The sequence below is a fragment of the Felis catus genome, chromosome B1 (genome assembly GCF_018350175.1).
Source record: "Felis catus isolate Fca126 chromosome B1, F.catus_Fca126_mat1.0, whole genome shotgun sequence".
Taxonomy (NCBI): Eukaryota; Metazoa; Chordata; class Mammalia; order Carnivora; family Felidae; genus Felis; species Felis catus.
In genome coordinates, this window is record NC_058371.1 from 23,124,498 (window position 1) to 23,132,467 (window position 7,970).

A 7,970-nucleotide genomic window follows, 5' to 3' on the forward strand; every position below is an offset into this window, starting at 1 on the left:
TCCCACATCAACTATCTCCTGATAGAGAATATCCACATAGAGTTAAATTCTAGGACACCCAGCTAGTGTCTGAGAAATATTTGGTGCTGTGGAAAAATCCCTGCCACACTGGAATGTGGTGCAGAATTTTTTCAGTGATCCATGTATTTTCCTGTTACTTACTTCAAAATTATCCAGGCACTTCCTGGGGAAATTCTAACAAATATTTAAAGAAGAGTCAATACCTATTCTTTTGAAGCTGTTCCAAAAAATAGAAATGGAAAGAAAACTTCCAGACTCATTCTACGAGGCCAGCATTACCTTGATTCCAAAACTGGACAAAGACCCCGCTAAAAAGGGTTCGTGAGTTCGAGCCCCACATCATGCTCTGCACTGACTGTGTGGAGCCTGCTTGGGGTTCTGTCTCCCTCTCCCTCTGCTCCTCCCCCACTTGCTCATGCGCACGCTCTCTCTCTCTGTGTCTCTGTCTCTCTATCAAAATAAATAAAAATAAACTTTAAGAAAGACATCCATTATTATCATTTCATTTATTTAAATATATGTTTTTATATTATTCAATTCTTTAAAAAGTCATGAAAACATTTATAATTTACTTAACTCATGAAATCAGTTTAGTGAATTTAAACTATGTAACATTTAACTCTGGTCTTGTATAAATCTAAATATTGTGCCAATGTTATTTTTATTGGTAAACTGAATTTTACAGATTCTTTATTTTTTTTTAAGTTTATTTATTGATTGAGAGAGAGAGAGAGAGAGAGAGAGAGAGAGATGGGGGTGGGGGAAGGGCAAGAAAGGGAGGGAGACTGAAACCCTAGCAGGCTCCACACTCAATATGGAGCCCAGTGTGGGACTCCATCCCATGAACCTTGAGATCATGACCTGAGCCAAAATCGAGAACTGGACACTCAACCAACCGAGCCACCCAGGCACCCCTGCAAACGCTTTAAATAATGCCAAAAAGTCTTTTCTCGTATTGCAACTGAGGTCTTTTTTTAAACTTCATAATTATAGTAAGGAAGGCTATTCAGTCAATGCATTTTTCAGCCACCACAATTTTTAGAATAAATGTAACAATAGCGTATTTATTTCTTAAAAAACAAAATGGTACTGTTTCTCTACACTAGATATTCCCGGAGTGTACACATAGTGACAGAATGATTTTTCTAATGTGTTACTCTTAAATTTCCCAGCTGGAGAAAAAGGGACAGAGAGGAACAGAAACAGAAAAATAAGTGCATGGGGCACCTGTGTGGTTCAGTTGGTTAATGACTAACTCTTGATTTCAGCTCAGGTCATGATTTCACGGCTCGTGAGGTTGTGCCCGCATAGGGCTCGGAACTGAGCCTGCTTGGAATTCTTTCTCTTTCTCTCTCTCTGCACCTCCCCTACTCACAAGCACATGTGCATGCTCGCTCTCTCTCTGTCTCTCTCTTTCTCTCTCTCAGAAATAAATAAATAAACCAAAAGTGCAAAGAAACCAATTGTAAACAAATATTGAATTGTCACCGTGAAGAGCTAATAGTGTCCTCTCTGCAAGAGAGGAGACAAAGTTTAGATGCAGGAAAACCCATCTGACATATACACACAGAAAAGAGAAAGACCTTGGCAATTTTATCAAGCCATAGAATTTAAAATCCAGAGATTGTGGGACCACAAAGTATAGAAATGAAACATAAAAGGAGTCTTCGACATGAAATAAAATGATCTCGCTTTTCTACACAAGACAACCTCCCCGTGTTTGTTCTCCTTTTGTTGGAAAGGAGCTACCAAGTAAATAAACATCTTGCTAAATCAGAAGTTCCCCCTAACAGTCACTACAGTTCCAATTTACCTCTGCAAAATACTACCAGTCAGAGGATAAGTATACATTTAGAAAACATAAAGGAAACAGGAGTTTGGCCTGAAAGATGTGCAGTTTCGGACTGAGAAGTCCCCGTGAGAACTCTCGCGGTGAGTGGGGTCGGTGCTTGAGGAACTTGACTGATCAGGGGCCCGACAAAACGGACTCTGGGCACATGAAACTAAAGAAATCATTTCTCACAAGCCTGAGGGAGAACCCCTTGCAACGTCTGGAAATGCTGGCCTAAAGCAACTTTTACCCAAAGAATGCCAGGCTGAGGGCAACTTCTGATCTCCCCGTTCCTCACCACTGGCCCGAGGGTGGACTTACAGACTTATCAGGTCTCTGTCCAGACCCTCCTCAAAGACTGTTCTCGAACAGACTGCACCAGCAGACCATGAAAGTACATGCCACAGGGCAGAAAGACAATTCACCAAGAATACAATATAAACCTGATCATATAACCAAAAAGTCGCAAAAGAACTTATTCCTGAGAAAGAAAAATAAATCTGGTGCAGAAGAATCACAATGAAATATTAATCAGAACTCAGTACAGAGTAAAACTTACCTCTCATCCGTGGCCGGGGTGACATTTCGAACCCTTTGTTTCTAGGGCCTCCAATGTGTACGTTATTACTGAGTCTCAAGTCCTGGTCCAAGGGTGAGGGTCTCAGCTCGCCCTTGTGGAATTTCTTTTTCTGTTACTGTTTTCCATCTAAACACAATTGAAGCTAAATCGAGTTGGGTTTATTGGCTCATCGCAAACACTCCTTCCTCATTCCATGAGGCATTGTGGGTAATCTAAGTAAGAGAATGTTAGAAGGGGCTTGTTAAAGCATTAATGCTTGTTTTTAATCTTTTAGGGAGAATTCAAGGAAGTATGGTTCTATTCTGGATTCAGGGCTCTCAGAAGCAGGAAAAATTCTGTGGTAAGGAGTCTTTATAATTTCTGCCTGGAAGGTGAAAGGAACAAAATAAAACTAAATATAAAATTGATCAAGAAAGGAACAATCACTTCTATCAGTTGAGAGAGGCAGATGTTTGGTCATTGTTGTCTATACAGAGCTCTCGTTTTTGACAAGATTATGCAAGGGACTCGTTTTCATCTTGCTCTGTCACAGTCACAGAGTGGCCTTGTCTGATGTCGGTCTCTGGTGGAATTTTTTATATTCAGCAAAGAAATACCAAGGTCTGTTGGAGTTAGATCAGCTCCAGGCTGACTAGAGTCAGGAGCTGATTTATTCTTTCGCATCTTGGGTGAAAGTATCTTAATTGCCTAATCAAAAAAATCATAGGGGTGCCTGGGTGGCTCAGGCAGTTAAGTGTCCGACTTCGGCTAAGGTCATGATCTCACAGTTCATGGGTTCGAGCCCTGCCTCAGGCTCTGTGCTAACAGCTTGGTCAGAGCCTGAAGCCTGCTTCGAACTCTGTCTCTCCTTCTCTCTCTGCCTCTCCCCTACTCATACTCTGTCTCTTTCTCTCTCTCAAAAATAAATAAATGTTAAAAAAAAATTTAAAAATAAGTTTTATGTAATGAGTGTGTCTCCTAGAAATATTCTAGAATAAAAGTGATTTTGTATATTATGCCAAATTATATTCAATTACTTTTAGGCTATATCTTAACAAATAACTGAAGACTTGAAGTACTATGTCTGTGTAATCATCAGAAATTAGATTATTTTTGTAAATATTGTTACACTTAAACCTAATGCCACTTCCCATGGCATTAATTAAAACATTTTCTGGGGGCACCTGTGTGGCTCAGTTAAGCGTCTGGTGGTTAAGCATCTGACTTCAGCTCAGGTCATGATCTCTCTGTTTGTGAGTTGGAGCCCCGCGTTGGGCTCTGTGCTGACAGCTCAGAGCCTGGAGCCCGCCTCGGATTCTGTGTCTCCCTCTCTCTCTGTTCCTCCCCTGCTCTCACTCTGTCCCTCTCTCACTCTCTCAAAAATAAATATTTAAAAAAAAAAACATTTTCTTTTATTCATACAATTTAGTAGTGTTTACAAAAATTCATTGCATATGATTTTTTCATTATTGTTTGACTCCTGTCTTAGAATTTCAAAATCAATATAAATTCATATTTGAAACACGGAATTAAGGAAAAGTCTAGTAAAGATTCACCAAATCAATTACAGCACTAAGGAGCACGCACCCACACAATTACATTTGGAACCTATGTTTGTGCTTGGGATGTTTTCAGAAACAACCCCCAGCACGTGTTTTCATTATGTTGAACATATGGTTAACTCAGAAGGCCTTGCACTAATTTTTTTAAAACATTTATTTATTTTGAGAGACAGAGAGTGCGAGTGGGTGAGGGACAGAGAGAAAGAGACATACAGAATCCGAAGCAGGTTCCAGGCCCTGAACACAGAGCCTGACTCTGGGCTCGAACCCATAAACTGTGAGACCATAACCTGAGCCAAAGTCGGACATTTACCAGACTGAGCCACCCAGGCGCCTCTAGCCTTTCACTTATTTGTTCAGCAGGTTCCCTGTATCTGAAAAGGCCAGTGGAGCATATGTTAGCACCACAAAATACTATTTCAAAGGACTTGTACATAGGTTAGTAAGTGGGGGCTCACAGTGGGGAGCAAGGCAGAAGGCATTATTCTCTTAAATTCTTATATATCAGATGCTCTGAGGTCAAAGTCCAAAGTTTGGCTGCCTTTTGGCAGGATGCTTCCAGAGTTTTCTAGACTCACTAAGAAAATTCAATTTATCTTAATGAAATGATATAGAAGCAAGGTAGGGAAGTGGACAAATGATTGAGGGTATTTAATTCAAGCAATCTGTAGCAATTTTTTAAAAAAGAAAAGAATCCAAGAGGGTCACAGAAGTGCATAGAGAGTGTCTCTGAGATTCTGAAATAATTGAAGAAGTGTTCTACAGAGCCAGGAAAACATTAGAAAGGAAACTATGAAGCCAGGTGAGCTTAAGAGATAGTTTCACTATCCTTATTAGGCCAAACATTGTTTGAACTTGGACAGATGTGTTTGCTGCAGAATTCTTAACAGTGTCCTTTTATTTGGGGTTCTCCTGGTTTGAAAACGCTGTGATTTGTTAAATGCAATGACCAATTTAACTTATGTTTTACTTCCTTTCAATTTTCCATTCTTTTGAATATATAAAAGGTGGAACTGAACTTTTAAAATTAATGAGTAAACTGTGCACTGAATCTCCAAGTGCATCACTTTCTTCCTAATATATTTCCTAAACTCGACAAATAAAGTAACTTATTTGATTGTATGCCTGTGCCAGTAATTGTATTTCACTGAATAAATGTTCATTTTCAACTTTGTCATTTTTAAGGAAAGAAATGATGGCTAGTTTTATTAAAAAAAAAATCACAAATGCTGGGGCGCCTGGGTGGCGCAGTCGGTTAAGCGTCAGACTTCAGCCAGGTCACGATCTCGCGGTCCGTGAGTTCGAGCCCCGCGTCAGGCTCAGGGCTGATGGCTAGGAGCCTGGAGCCTGTTTCCGACTCTGTGTCTCCCTCTCTCTGCCCCTCCCCCGTTCATGCTCTGTCTCTCTGTCCCAAAAATAAATAAAAAACGTTGAAAAAAAAATTAAAAAAAAAATCACAAATGCTGAGCTAAGCATGAATTTTTTTCATATTAAGTTTTTAACTGGGATTATAATCAGTAATTAAGTTATATTGGTAGAATTATGATAAATTCCATTGGTTTCCTGCAAGAGTTCATCATTTATTCCAGAGGCTAAATTAGATATTAAGAAATATGTCATGGTCCCTGGATGGCTCAGTCGGTGAAGCATCTGACTCTTGATTTCGTCTCAGGTCATGATTTCACAATTGTGAGATCGAGCCCCGCATTGGGCTGGACACTGGGTGTGGAGCCCGCTTAAGATTCTCTCTCTCTCCCTTTCCCCCTGTCCCTCCCTCAGTCGTGCTCTTGCTCTCTCTCTCTCTCTCTCAAAAAAAAAAAAAAAAAAAAAAAGAAAAGAAAAAGAAATAAAAAAGAAATATGTCAAGGGATATTTCTCTTGGCTAGGCTAAAACCTGGAAGCTCCAATTTATTAGTTAATAATGTTTAGTCTAAATTGATTCTATTACTAAAAAATCATCTTTCTCATTAAAATTGTATATCAATGAATACAGGGTACGAAGAAGAGAATGTGTATGGAACATTTAAAGAATGAGAGAAAAAGCATTCCAAATCAGGGACATGTTTTGTCCAATGATATTGTAACTGTTGCTCTCAGGAGCAATGCTTACTAATTGCATATAGGACCTTTCCCACTGAGAATAAAGCAAGCTTCCGGAACATTCACGCTTCATATAGAAAGGGGTTAATAACGTACGAATCAATAATTTTAAATCAACAAGGACTATGTTTTCTTTCTCATTCAGTGAAACAGACCAACAGTGTACATCAATGTGCAAATTATAGTAAACCTTAGTGATCTGGCATGATTGAAAATGGAGAACTTATGGGTCTGGGGATGGATGAAATAGGTGTTGAGTTTAAGGAGTGCACTTGTGATGAGCGCTGGGTGATGTATGGAAGGGTTGAATCACAATACTACACATCTGAAACTAATATAAAGTTGTACATTAACTACACTGGAATTAAAACTTAAATAAAAAAATAAAATGAATTCATGAGTTACTCAGATTAAGTTCTGAGCTTTCATATGTTTTGCTTATGAATTCACACAATTAAAAATTCTAATGTGACAAAAAAGAAATAGTATTTAAATTATACCAAATATCAATTAGTAGTTATGACCCAGAAGCCTCTTGAACATCAAATGGCTACTTATTGTCTTAATCAATATTTTATCTTTCTCCTTCCTACTGAGTGCTCTATTTCCCTTAATGCTACCCCCTTCTCCCCCAGCACTCAGGCTTCAAGCCCTGAAACTCTAGCACTGGTCCTTATCATTTTATACATGGAGTCTTATGATAACATTTCCACTAATTTCCCTCTATATGGAATCTAATCCACTCCCAAGACAAATTTCCCTCAAGCAGAGTTGGATTTATGTCACCCTCCTGCTTAAAAGCCTTCACTGGCTCCCTAAAGCTTAACTCCCTAAATTGAAACTTCCCTAGTGCTGTGTTCCAGCCTTTGTCTTTCTTACCTTTCTTTTCTAAGTACTTTGCCACTACTTGCTTTCTCCTTACAGCCGAACTGATCCAATTTCTGTACCCCCGACCACTCTGATTGGGACCTGCGTCTTTGATCTTTCTGGCTCCCTACTTTTGGCTCCTTTCCATTCTACAAAGCTCAAATCCTTCTGTATCATTTAAGACTCAGTGCAAGTTTGTGTTTCTCCTAGAAGTCCTCACAGAATCTTCCAGTCCACCACGAACTCTCTGAATTCTTTGCCTAGTTTTGCCATTGGACATTTATCAATATATTGTAGCAATTTTCAAACTTTTTGAACTCAGGACCCTTTTACACTCTTGAAAATTATTGAGGACCTCAAGAGCTTTTGTTTGTGTGGGCTTTATATATCAATATTTGTCATATTACAAATTAAAATTGAGAACAAAAATTTAAATGAGTTATTTAAAAATAACAGTAACTCCAGTGCTTGTTAACATAAATAAAATAGCATTGTTATTTTTTTTTAATTTTTTAACGTTTATTTATTTTTGAGACAGAGAGAGACAGAGCACGAACGGGGGAGGGGTAGAGAGAGGGAGACACAGAATCTGAAACAGGCTCCAGACTCTGAGCTGTCAGCACAGAGCCCAATGCAGGGCTCGAACTCACGGACTGTGAAATCATGACCTGAGCCGAAGTCGGCCGCTTAAATGACTGAGCCATCCAGGTGCCCCAGCATTGTTATTTTTTAAAGCATTAGTGGAAAGAGTGACATTGTTTTACATTTTTGTCAATCTTCTTAATGTGAGATAGTTGGGTCCTCATACTGTCTCTACATTTAATTTTGTGATATCACATATCATATAAATTCTGGAAAACTCCATTGTACACTCATGAGAGAATAATAGTGAAGAGTTTTACCATAGATTTTTTTTTTTTTGAAAGAGAGAGCACAAGTAGGGGAGGGGCAGAGAGAGAGGGAGAGACAGAATCCCAGGTAGGCTCCATGCTGTCAGCACAGAGCCCCACATGGGGCTCAATCCCACAAA